The 11981-nt window shown below is 54.8% G+C and overlaps 1 long non-coding RNA gene across 1 annotated transcript; it reads left to right on the forward strand.

The window, feature by feature from the left end:
* The first annotated feature begins 1874 nt into the window (after positions 1–1874).
* On the forward strand, positions 1875–5192 carry LOC135183197 (uncharacterized). Its single transcript, XR_010305452.1, has 2 exons — positions 1875–2098; positions 3800–5192. It is a non-coding gene; the product is annotated as an uncharacterized LOC135183197 (long non-coding RNA).
* The last annotated feature ends 6789 nt before the right edge of the window (positions 5193–11981 follow it).

Consider the following 11981-nt stretch of genomic DNA (forward strand, 5'->3'; position numbering starts at 1 on the left):
GGGAAAAGAGCCTCTGCGGTGCTCTCCCCACCTCCCACAGCAAAGGACAGGGCTCGGGCAGGGTGTGAGGTCTCCCTGCAAGGCTCACGTTTAAATGAAAGCAAGAACAGAAGGTCTGGGGTCAAAAGCTACTGCCCAAAGCTGGATCAGAGAGTTTGAACCTCCTTTGCAGACAAAGGCTGGGAAAAGTCTTTCCTAAGAGGCTTTGGTTGGTGGAGGACAGGATCACAGGATCACAGAATTAACCAGGTTGGAAAAGACCTTAGAGATCATCCAGTCCAGCCTAGCACCTAACCCTGCTAATGAACTAACCCATGGCACTAAGTGCCTCATGCAGCCTCTTCTTCAACACCTCCAGCCACAGCCACTCCACCACCTCCCCGGGCAGCCCATTCCAATGCCAATCACTCTCTCTGCCAACAACTTCCTTCTCACATCCAGCCTAGACCTGCCCTGGCACAGCTTCAGGCTGTGTCTCCTTGTTCTGGTGCTGGCTGCCTGGCAGCAGAGCCCAACCCCACCTGGCTACAGCCTCCCTTCAGGGAGCTGCAGACAGCAATGAGCTCTGCCCTGAGTCTCCTCTTTCCCAGACTACACAACCCCAACTCTTCCCTTTCCCCCCTCCCCTCTGGGGGCACAACAGGTTTCTCCCAGAAAGGGGCCTGAGTTTCAGTGAGGCAGAGCCAAGTGCTGGAGTTTCTTAAGCGCTGGAAGAGGTCTTTAGGCTGAGATTCTGGAATTTATCCATAAGGAGGAACTGTCACAACTGCTTCCAGTGTTTGCCTGATACTAACTGTCCTGCCCCAAACAGCCAACTCTGGGGGCTATGTGAACAAATGAGTATTGCCAAAACATTCTTACTTGGTGCAACCAAAAACCAACCCCAACCTTGCAGCAGCCCTTCCAACAGCAGCAAAGATAAAATCCATTGACTTATGCAAAGGAGAAACGTCCAGAAGCACTTTGGTAAGCATTTCATCTAGTGCCAGTGCAGGTCCATTTTAAACTGCAAACACAGGCAGAGACAGGTGAGGGTTAGCTCAGAGCTGCTGCTCTTCCCAAGTGAACCTTCCTTCTGCCGCAGCTGGAGGCTGAACGGGGAGCTAGAGGAGAGCATGGACCTCCTTCCCCCGTGGGCATGGCCGAAGGATTGGGTGACTCCCTTTGTGCTCCTTGCAGCAGCGTTTGCGTAGGCAGCCTGAGTCAGAGGCTGCAGTGTGAAGGGAGAAGTGCCCCAGCCCAAAAATAGCTCGGAGCAGAAAACAGGAACACAAATCCTACCTGCCCCTGTGTCTGAAGGAGAGGACTTGCGGAGCACAGCAGGACCCAGCGAGCCACCGGTGCCCTTTCAGCTGAAGCCTCACTCTTTACTCATACAATTCAGAGCAATGCATCAGTCTGGCCATGTGAATGCCTCTGAGATCTGCTTCACCCAACTCCTGAAAGCACAGAGTGGCTGCTCCAACCTGCCCTGCTTACGTGTTGGAAAGACTGGAGGTTTGTGCAGCCTGCAGCAGAGGAGGCTCAGGGCAGAGCTCATTGCTGTCTGCAGCTGCCTGCAGGGAGGCTGTAGCCAGGTGGGGTTGGGCTCTGCTGCCAGGCAGCCAGCAACAGAAGAAGGGGACACAGCCTCAAGCTATGCCAGGGCAGGTTCAGGCTGCCCTGAGAGTGACTGGCATTGGAATGGGCTGCCCAGGGAGGTGGTGGAGTTGCTGTGGCTGGAGGCGTTGAAGCCAAGCGAGTGCTGCAACGGGAGTGCCAAACGGTAGGGAGCATGGACTTAGAGGGGAGGGGCCAAAGGGGAGATGTGCAACAAAGCAGACACGAGCAAGGCATTGGGAAGGTTGCAGCTGATAGAAATTTCAGGACAGGGTGTCACAAGCTGCTCTGGGCTGGAGCAAAGCACTGGTTTGGGCAAAGCCTGCAAACAGGATGCTGTTTCCTAAGTGAAAACACAGGCAGGTCCCCTCCCCTAGCAGGTGGCTCTAGGATGTGCTCTCTGAGCTGCTCATGTGCCACAGCTGAGCCTAATGGGCCCTGCCAGGTGGAGGTGCACGGCAGCAGTACTCATGGAGACCTTTGCTGCTGCGGCTGCAAGGTAAGGTCCAGTTTTTTCCTCCTTTTGTCATTGCTTGTGTAGGCTGCCTGAGGGTTGCTGCCCCTCTGGTTATGAGACAGTGATCTGCTCAGGCAGCTGAGCAGAAATGTTTCCCATCAGGAGCAGACAGGTGGAAATGAGGTGGTTTGCTGTTTGCCCCATGCTTGCAGTGTGGTGGAGGTGCAACTGGCTGTGGAAGCACGAGGGAAAGCAATGAGTGTTTGTTCTGCAGCAGTGCTCAGCACAGCCTTTAGCTGGTGGCCAGCATGACCACAAGGTCAGGTCAGAAGCAAAGCATCAGTGGTTTAGGTCTGTGAGGCTTTGTCCAAGGGGATATGTGACCTTCATGCTGAGGTACTTGCCTTCTCAAGGGGAAGGATGAAGAGAAGATGGCAAAACACAGTCCAGAGGTTCCATCAAGCCTGAATTAGATGTTTTCCCTGAGCTGTAATGGCAGGGTGGAAGCAGTGTGGGTTTCCTTTCCAGCTGAACTAAACACTTAGTGTCTCGGGTTGCAGTGCTACCACAGTTTGCCTTTTGTGTGGATCTGTGCTCTGGAGTGGTGATAAGCATTCAGCTGCTGTTTGGCTCTTGGGTTTTCCCTCGGGTAACCTCTTTGGTGCTGCTTCTAAGTGCTCCTTAGAGAGGCTGAGGTCTCTGCTGTCCTCTGGTAGCTACAAGAGGCAGGCTGGGTTAGTGTCCTTCGAAGGACAGGGCAGTCACTGCCTGTGTCTGTGATGAGTTTGAAGTCCCCCCCAGCAGCTGGGGTAAATGCTGCTTTGTGTAAAGAAGGATCCTGTGGATTTCTGAAATCCAGCAGAGCGTTTAAAGGACTTCTCAGTGTAGCTGGATGTGCACAGCCAAGCTGCAGGATGTGATGAAACCTACTCCAGAGCAGGAGGAGGCTGCAAGGACCACAATAATCAAGAACTGTTTTAAGGGGCCCTCTGCAGACACTGAATTGCTGATCAGCAACACTACAGAACTACCACAGCAACCCCAGCCACAGGAACACTTTTCACAGCATGGCTCAGGTTGGAAGTGAGCTCAGAGCTCAGCTGCTCCAACCTCCCCACCGTGCCCAGGGACACCTCTCAGCTACACTCAGCTGCTCAAGGTCTCATCCAGCCTGGCCTGCAGCACCCCCAGGCAGGAGGCAGCCACAGCCTCCCTGGGCAGCCTGTGCCAGAGTCTCACCACCCTCACACTCAGCAACTTCTTCCTCAGCTCCACTCTAACCCTGCTCTGCCTCAGCTCCAAACCATTCCCCCTTGGCCTCTCTCCAGACATCCTCTGCAGGGTGTCCCTCTGCAGCCTTCCTGCAGGATCTCTTCAGACACTGGCAGCAGCTCTGGGGTCCTGCTGGTACCTTCTCCTCTGCAGGCTGCACCCCCCCCAGCTCCCTCAGCCTGTGCTCACAGCAGAGCTGCTGCAGCCCTTGGGTCATGCTTGGGGAGTGTTTCCCTCCTGTCTCGTTGAAGGATCTGCCTGGTGGCTGGAGCGTGGGGGTGGAAGGCAGAGCAGGCTCTCTGGCAGTGTTTGCGGGAGTGTTCAGCGGCCTCTGCTGCTGCTGCTTGCTTTCAGCTCCTTGCCCCTGCTGCCGAAGCCTTGGTGATCAGCAGGGGTGGTGCAATCTCGGCTATGAGGAATGGGAGCTCTGCAGCGCCCAGCCTGGTGAATGCCTGCTTGTTGTTTCTGCAGGTCGGAAAGAAGACTGACCAGAGCAGGACTCTTTCTGTTGCTTTCCTCCAGAGTTAAAAGGAGAGGTACTCTGCACTCAGCTGTTCCTCTGATTGCACCCAGTCAGCCAGCTGCTGGAATAACAACCACAACAAAATGTCATTTCTCCCATGACAAGTAATGATGATGCCTCCTGGAAAGGATGCCCAAGTGAAAACTTGCTGCTAAGATGACCCAGGCTTGCTGCCTACCAAAGCCAGGCCCACTGCCAGGCTGCTCATGCCTCTCAGAAGCAATCTAAAAGCAGAGCAGAAGCTCAGCCTGTACCCGAGATGATTAAAACCAATGTCAACAGCAAAGCTGACAACTCCCTTGTCTTAGAAAATGGCTGTGAGGGGTTTGCCTTTGCTGGATTCCCCTCAGTGGTTCAGAACAGTAAGTACAGATGTAGTGAGGAGAGCAGGTTTGCTTAGGCAGCAGCTGAAGCCACCTGGAGCCCTCGGCATGGGGTGAGGCTTTCTGGAGCTTATGGACTTCTCCTGGGCACGGAATGAGAGCTGCAACCAAGTGAAGCACTGGGGAAGTGAGCAGCCATAACCCCTGTGCCTGGGAGGGTAAGCCACCGACAGGGGCAGCCCTGCAAAGTGGGGCTTGGCACAGCCACGGTGCTGTGCTGCGGATGGAGGGAAAATAGAACTCGATGGAGAGGGGAAGTCATGAGTCAGAGCAGCAGAGGAGGAGTGCAGCTCCACAAGCACTGGCCGTGTGCTGGCAGAGCTGCAAAGGACAGCTCCCCCCTCAGGGCTCACCCTGGAGCTCTAAATGGCACGATCAATACGTGCTTAATTCTTAATAGCCACACGCAGGGCGAGTCCCACATCCCAGCTGGGTCACAGGCAGCCAAGAAGGACAAGGCAGCAGAGCTTGTGGTGCCACTGAGCTGGCAGCCCGCAGTGCCTGCGGGGCCAGGGTCGCAGAAACCCAACTGGACAGACTCCAAAAGAGGCTGCAGCATCTCCTGCTCGACAAGGTAGGCACTAGGAGCTGCTGGAAGGATGCTGAAGTGCTCAGGGGTGCTGAGGTCTGGGTGCTGTGGGTTTCTAAGGCTAGCTCAGGAGCAACCTCTGCAGTGTCAGAAACACTGGGAAACCTGAAAGCTGCAGGGAGCTCCCTCGGGTGTCTGCTCCTTTATAAGCCCTGCCCTGTGACTCAGCTGCCCAGGCAGTGCTGGGCTGAACACTGAGCACTTGGCTGAACAGTCTTTGTTTGAACGTTGGTTCACCTCACAGCAGCTTCAGCTGAGTTTCTGGGTTCAGTCAGAGCATCCTGCATGCAAACTCCCAACTTTATCAGGAAACATCCACTGGGAGTTCACTCTGCAGCCCCAAACCTAACAAAAGCACTCTCTGAAGAAGTGGTGCAGGGGAATCTTGTGCAGCTGCCCAGAGGCAACTGTTCAGTACCTTCTGGGACTTCTGAGCTGCTCCAGCTACTGCATGCCTGCCCCTGTGTTTCTCTGGCTCTCTGCAGCCCACATTGCTGCAGCTTCCTGCTCCAAGCTGCTCTGGGAAGTTCCTCAGCTTGCCCTGAGTGTGATCCATGTTTTCCTAAGGAGTGCAATGATTTCCTTTCCTGAGTAGCCCTCTGCTCGTGGGTAGCACTTACACTTGGGTGAGCATTTCTATTTCTGCACTGATTTGGGTAAGCAACACAGCAGGACCTTTGCTCCCCACAAGCCTCTTGTCTGCACTTCTCCATAGCATCCATCCTCTGGTTCAGGAAAACCATGGAGCATAGAATCATGGAACGGTTTGTGTTGGAAGGGACCTTGAAGATCATTCAATGCCAGCCCCCTGACACTGACAGGGACACCTCCCACCAACCCAGGGTGCTCAAAACCTCATCCAACCCAGCTTTGAACACCTCCAGTAAGGGGACATCCAGAGCCTCCCTGGGCAACCTGTGCCAATGTCTCCCCACTCTCACTGTTGAGAATTTCTTCATCTCCACTCTCAATCTCCTCCCTCCCAGCTCAAAGCCATTGTCCCTCATCCTGGCATGCCCAGCCCTTGTCCAGAGTCACTCCCCAGCTCTCCTGTAGCCCACTTCAGCTACTGGAAGGCTGCTCTAAGGCCTCCCTGGAGCCTTCTCCAGGCTTAGCAGCCCCAACTCTCCCAGCCTGCCCCTATGGGGGAGCTACTCCAGCCCTCTGCCTCACTTCTGCCCTGTCTTTGACTTCTGCCCGGGGTGCCTACTGGTCTGGGCCATCTGAAGACTGCTGGTAGAGGCAAAAGGTGAAAAGATGGTGAATTGCCCCAAGCTGTGGTTGAGTTTTTGAGCCCTGTGCCTCACTGGCTGTGGCTTGTCAGTGAGCAGTTGCTCTTTAAATGGTGCTGTTTGTTATTTGAAGGTCCCCACAGAAGCCTTTAGTCAGCTGGGGCCTTTGGAAATAAATTGGAAACCAGCTCGGGGCCAAATGTTGCCTTTGCACTGGGACTCTGCTCTGGTGATAAAGCAGCTCAGTATTTGCATTGCTGCTGGCAGCTAATGCTACGCCCCTGGAGGTCCTCTCAGTGCATCTGTACAGGAGCCATATGTGTAGGGAAGATAAGGAGAAAACACATAGGTCAAGTGAGCAGCTGCTGGGACTGCTGCTCTCAGTCAGCTTCCTCGTGGCCAGCCTTGGCTCACAGCAGCTATGGAAGCATGGCACCAGTGGCTCAACTCTTATTAAACCACTGGTAGGAATTAGCCCAGGTGAGAGAGAAGCAGCAAGGGAAAAGCCTTGGGAGCTTTTCACTGCAGTGAGGTTTCTCTGGGTTAACCTTGGCCTCAATTGCCGGGCTGCTGCTGCTTCTCTGGCCGTCCTGGGGCCCTTGGTGCTCTGTGCAGCTGCGGTCACCCGTGGCTGAGGCAGGATTCCCCCATGGGGGAGTCCCCAGCCTGCCAGAGCCCTCCCTAGGTGAGCAAGTAGGGAAGCTTCTGCAGCTTCCTTGTTCTCTGGTGCCTCAAGCCCCTGATCCGAGGTGCTCGTCTTGCTCTGTCGGGCTGCTGCCTCTGCTCTGCCCACTGCTCTGCTGGTGCTGAGGGAGGAAGAGGTCCTTCTCTTGGCTGCACTCACAGCTGCGGTGTGAGCTGCAGCCCGGGGTGAGCAGAGCCGGGCATCAGCCCAGGGTGCCTGTCAGCAGCTGCAGTACTCTCTGGTGAAGCTGCCTTGGGGTTGCTGGTGCCCACCTCCCTGTGCCAGGGCTGTGATGGAGGCTGCACAAGGCAGAACTCCTCGGATGTCTTGTGCTGACACAGGAGTAAAGCACAGGTGAAGAATTTGCCTTCAAAAAGGTGCACACCAAAGGCAGTTTTGAAGAGCTTCCTCTGAACTGGAGCACACAAACCTTCCCTGCAGCATCCTGGGCTCTTGGGCCCTTTCGTGTAACAAGGGCAGAGAGGTGAGAGAGGGAGAGGGAGTGAATGGGGGGGTGATGGTGAGTGAATGGGGGGGTGGGTGAGTGTGTGTGTGAGTGAGGGTGTATGGGGATGTGAGTGAGGGGATGGGTCTGAGTGAGTGGGGGGATGTGGGTGTGTATGGAGGTGTAGGTATGTGTGGGGTGAGCGAGGGGGTGAGTGTGTGAGGGGGTGTGGAGGTGTGAGTGAGGGGAAGTGTGAGTGAGGGGGGTTGTGAGTGAGAGGTGTTGTGTGTGGAGGTGTAGGTGTGTGTGGGTGAGTGGGCCTGTGAGAGGGTGTGTGTGAGAGTGTGGGCGTATGGGGAGGATGGGTGTGTGCGAGAGTGTGGGGTGCCAGGGTGGGGGTGTGGATGAGGATAGGGGTGAGGGTGAGTGGGTGAGGCTGGGTGAGTGTGTGTGAGGGTGGGAGGGGTGAGTGGGTAGGTGTGAGGGGATGGGTGAGTGAGGGTGGGGGTGTGGATGAGGATGGGGGTGAGGGTGAGTGGGTGAGGCTGGGTGAGTGTGTGTGAGGGTGGGAGGGGTGAGTGGGTAGGTGTGAGGGGATGGGTGAGTGAGGGTGGGGGTGTGGATGAGGGTTGGTGGGTGTGGGGGCGAGTGAGGCTGGGTGAGTGTGTGTGAGGAGCTGACTGCCGGACCCCCTGCTCATCCCTGGCACTGCAGGGAAGCGCAGAGTGTGCTCTGGAGAACCTCTCCCCTACTTCATTTTGGGTTAATGGGTAAAAAGAGCTGGCACAGCTTGAGGAGTGCAGCTTGTGGAGCTGAGCAGAGCCTCCAGCCGCAGTGGGGAGACTCAAACTGCACTTAGTTAGCCTTGTTAATCTGATTCATTGTCGGCGAAGCCTCCCCAAGCAAAACAGATTTCTTTATATCTATAGCTATGGGTTTTTTGCACCAGATCTGACAGGAGTTTTGCAGAGGCATTTGACAACATTTAAGCATATTTAAAAAGGGTCTGTAATTGCCTCCTAGGAGAGACGTTTGTGCAGGGGAAGTCAAGAGAGTAGGAAGAGACAGATTTGATGAATAGCAGTGAGGAAAAGCTGAACCCTCAGCAACAACACTATGAAAGTGTGATGCCTGGAGAATATTTTCACACTGGCAGCACTTCACACAAATATTTAGGGAGCAAACGACTTGCTTGCAAAGACAGAGAGAGCAGTTAAGCAGCAAGATGCACAGGCTTCTCCTTTTCTCCAGCAGCAAATGTTTGACTCTGCCTGCCAGGTTTTGTTTATTGGACTCTACCAGAGGGCAGGTGAGAGGATCAGATCATAGAATCATCATAGTCAGGGGCTGGAAGGGACCTCCAAAGCTCATCCAATCCAGCCCCCCTGCCAGAGCAGCATCACCCAGAGCAGATCACACAGGAACACATTCAGGAGGGGTTTGAATATCTGCAGAGAGGGAGACTCCACAACACCCCTGGGCAGCCTGCTCCTGGGCTCTGCCACCCTCACAGAGTAAAAGTTCCCCCTCATGTTTAAATGAAACTTGCTCTGCCTCATCTTCCACCCATTGCATCACCCAGCAGAGCCTGGCTCCAGCCTTCTGCACTCACCTTTACATCTGTGTAACCACTGATGAGGTCCCCTCCCAGTCCCTTCCTCTCCCAGCAGCGCAGCCCCAGCTCCCTCAGGCTCCCCTCCTAGCAGGGATGTTCCATTCCCTTCAGCAGCTCTGTGGTTCTGTGCTGGACAATGTCTTGGTCATAACAAGAAAGATAGAGCATCTGTCTGTCTATGCATCTCTCTGTCTGTCTGTCTGTTTGATCCTGAAACTTGGCAGCAGTTTAATCTGACAAGGTTGGTTGAGGCTTTGCTTTGGGCAGCCAAGCCTGGTTGGGAAGTGCCCCTGTCCACAGCAGGGAGGTTGAGGCAGATGATCTCTGAGGTCCCTTCCAACCTGAGCCCTTGTAGGATGATTCTGTGACACTAAAGAGCATTGTGACCAGAGACCCAACCAACCAAACAACTGAAGAGTAAATGTTCTGCTCTGGGAGAGCACACAGGGAGTTTGCCTGGGCTGGGAAGAAACAGTGCTTGCTGTGCTTGTGTCAGTGGCCCTTGGGACACCACTGCAAGGAGAACTCAGCTATTGAGGGGATCAAACTGATCCACCAGCCCTGAAATGCGAGGCTCCTGGTCTCCTCCCTTCTAGCTGTCTGGGCAAAAAGAGGGTCTGGGGAAAAAATTGCCTCTTCCTGACACCAGATCAGTTTGCCCAGCACTTAATAAATGCAGTCTTGCACCCATTGACTTTCATGGAGTCTGTTTTAGCTCCCTGGATCTGGTGCTGACTAATTCCTCAAAGGCCTTGGAGCTACCCAGGCTGCTCTGGCAGTGATGTGTGGAGCTGTTAGGGAGATGGATGCCTTGGAGCCCTGTAGCAGAAAGACTCTGCTGTGGCTGTCAAGTAGCTCTTTCAGCAGGCAACAAGGCTGAGTGGGAACCCTCCTGTGTGGGAGCAAAGTGCCCTGTGGCACCCTGAAGACCTTCAGGCGCTGCCAGCCTGATGCTGGAGAAGGATTTGTCCTAGAAACCCTTCCCTTTCCTTAGCTGGGACCAAGAACAAGTCCTCACTGGGAGGAAGAGGGCTGGGGGCTGCCAAGGCTGGTCCAAGAGCCCACTTGGTTGTGCAGCCTGGGGGCTTTCAGCCTCTCCTGTCTGGCTCTCTCCTGCGTGGTGAAGTGGCCAGTGCCAGGGTGATTATTTTCATGCCCATCTTGAGAATCATGAAACGGTTTAGGTTGGAAGAGACCTCAAAGCTCAGCCAGTTCCAACCCCCTGCCATAGGCAGGGACACCTCCCACTAGCACAGGTCACTGAAGGCCTCATCCAACCTGGTCCTGAACACCTCCAGAGGTGTTTAACACTGGAGAGCCGTTATTAAGGGGGGGTGGGGTGGTTGTGTGGGGTTGTTCTGGTTGGTGGGGGTTGATTTGGAGCTTCTCTTCCATTCATTCTCAGTTTAACTCAAGGACCTTTCTGTGAGGCTGAAGGAGCTGGAGCTTGCTGAGCTGAGGCCAGCTGCACTTGGTCGTGCTTGAATGTCTTGAGATTGAAAACCACATGAAACCAGGATTTATTTATTGCTTTCAGGCCGTAGGGAGGGGAGGGTGGTGAAGGGCAGTCCTCAGCTTGCTTTCTGAGGACTTGCTAGCACCACTGTCCTCTGCAGCCTGTCCCTGCCTTAGTGTTTTTACACCAAGCCCAAACCAGGCAGATCAAACAGCACAACCCAAAAGGTGTCCTAAAGAGGAGAATTCCAACTTCCAGCCTTTTATTCTTTAAAAGAATGTCCTCCAGGGGCTTTAATCATCCTGTGCTAATCACTCTCATTACCGCTGCAAGGAGCAGAAGGCCTTGCAGAGTCCCCTGAAGAGCAGCCCAGTAACAGGCAGCCAGCAGCTCTCGCTGGCTGCAGCCTCTGTGGAGATGCTCTCTGTGTACCTTGGCTCTTCGGGGATGCTGCGCTGCCTTCATCTCCTCCTTCCTCTAACAGCAGAGAGCTCTTCCGGGAGCTGCCTTAATGACAAACCCTCACAGGAGCCACCAGAGAGGGAATTTCCAGGGTTCTGTGCAAATTGAGTTGGGTTCCACGGAAATGGGCTGGGAAAAGCCTGGAGGCTTGGCCCTCTGTGGGGCTTTTGCCATCCCAAAGGGCAGTGTGGATCTGTCACCCTTTGCAGGGAAAGGCTCAGCAGAGTTTGTCTTTTCCAGCTGAAGGTCTGCACTTTCTCACGGGGAAGGGCACACAGATGTGCGCTGCAGCAGCTCCTTGCCCGGGAGCTGCGAGGGCTCAGCGCTGGACTCGGCAGAGGGAGGCTCTGCTCAGTCTGGGTTTTGTGTCATTGCTAGCAGCAGGCCAAGGGGGGATGCCTTGGAGCTGAGGCACAGCAGGGTTAGAGTGGAGCTGAGGAAGAAGTTGTTCAGCAGGAGGGTGGTGAGAGTCTGGCACAGGCTGCCCAGGGAGGCTGTGGCTGCCTCCTGCCTGGGGGTGCTGCAGGCCAGGCTGGATGAGGCTTTGAGCAGCTGAGAGGTGTCCCTGGGCACGGTGGGGAGGTTGCAGCAGCTGAGGTCTGAGCTCCCTTCCAACCTGAGCCGTTCTGTGAGACAAGCCCAGAGCCACTGCCCCAGGAGCTCTGCACAGTGCCACAGGACATGCAGGGGCTGAGGCTCTCTTCCACCACTCAGCTGCCGCACCTGGAGCCGTGTTTAAATCACCTGTTCTGCCATGGCCTGGACAATTCAGCCTGCCAGAGAGAGTTAATCTCAGGTCGCTGGGGGCCCAGGCAGCACACGCAGACCCTCCGCAGCGGCAGCAATCAGCTCTGCAAACTCAGGTGCTGAGGTTGCAGCCACTCTGGGGCCAAGCCCAGCCAGGGGGTCCAGCTGAAGTGAGACCCTTTCGAACCTGTACATCCCAGGGAGCAGCACCAGAAACAGTTCACTGCTCTGCCAAAGCTGATTTTCAACCCAGCGCTGCTGTGCTTTGTGGCTTAGGCTTTTTTCGTTCCTTGCTGCTGGGTGCTCTGTGTGTGTGGTTGTTTTGGCAGTGGTGGTGAGTTTGGGTTTGGTGGGTTGTTGGTTTTTTTTTTGCTTGTTTGGGGTTTTTTTGTTAGTTTCGTTTTTGGTTGGTTGGGTTTTTGTTCGGTTTCCTCTGCTTTTTGTTGTTGTTGTTATTATTGTCTTCTTTTTAATTCCCTCCCCCCTCACACGCTTTAAGTCCCCTTTGAGGCCAAA

Source organism: Pogoniulus pusillus, chromosome 17 (genome assembly GCF_015220805.1).
Source record: "Pogoniulus pusillus isolate bPogPus1 chromosome 17, bPogPus1.pri, whole genome shotgun sequence".
In the NCBI taxonomy this organism is placed as follows: Eukaryota; Metazoa; Chordata; class Aves; order Piciformes; family Lybiidae; genus Pogoniulus; species Pogoniulus pusillus.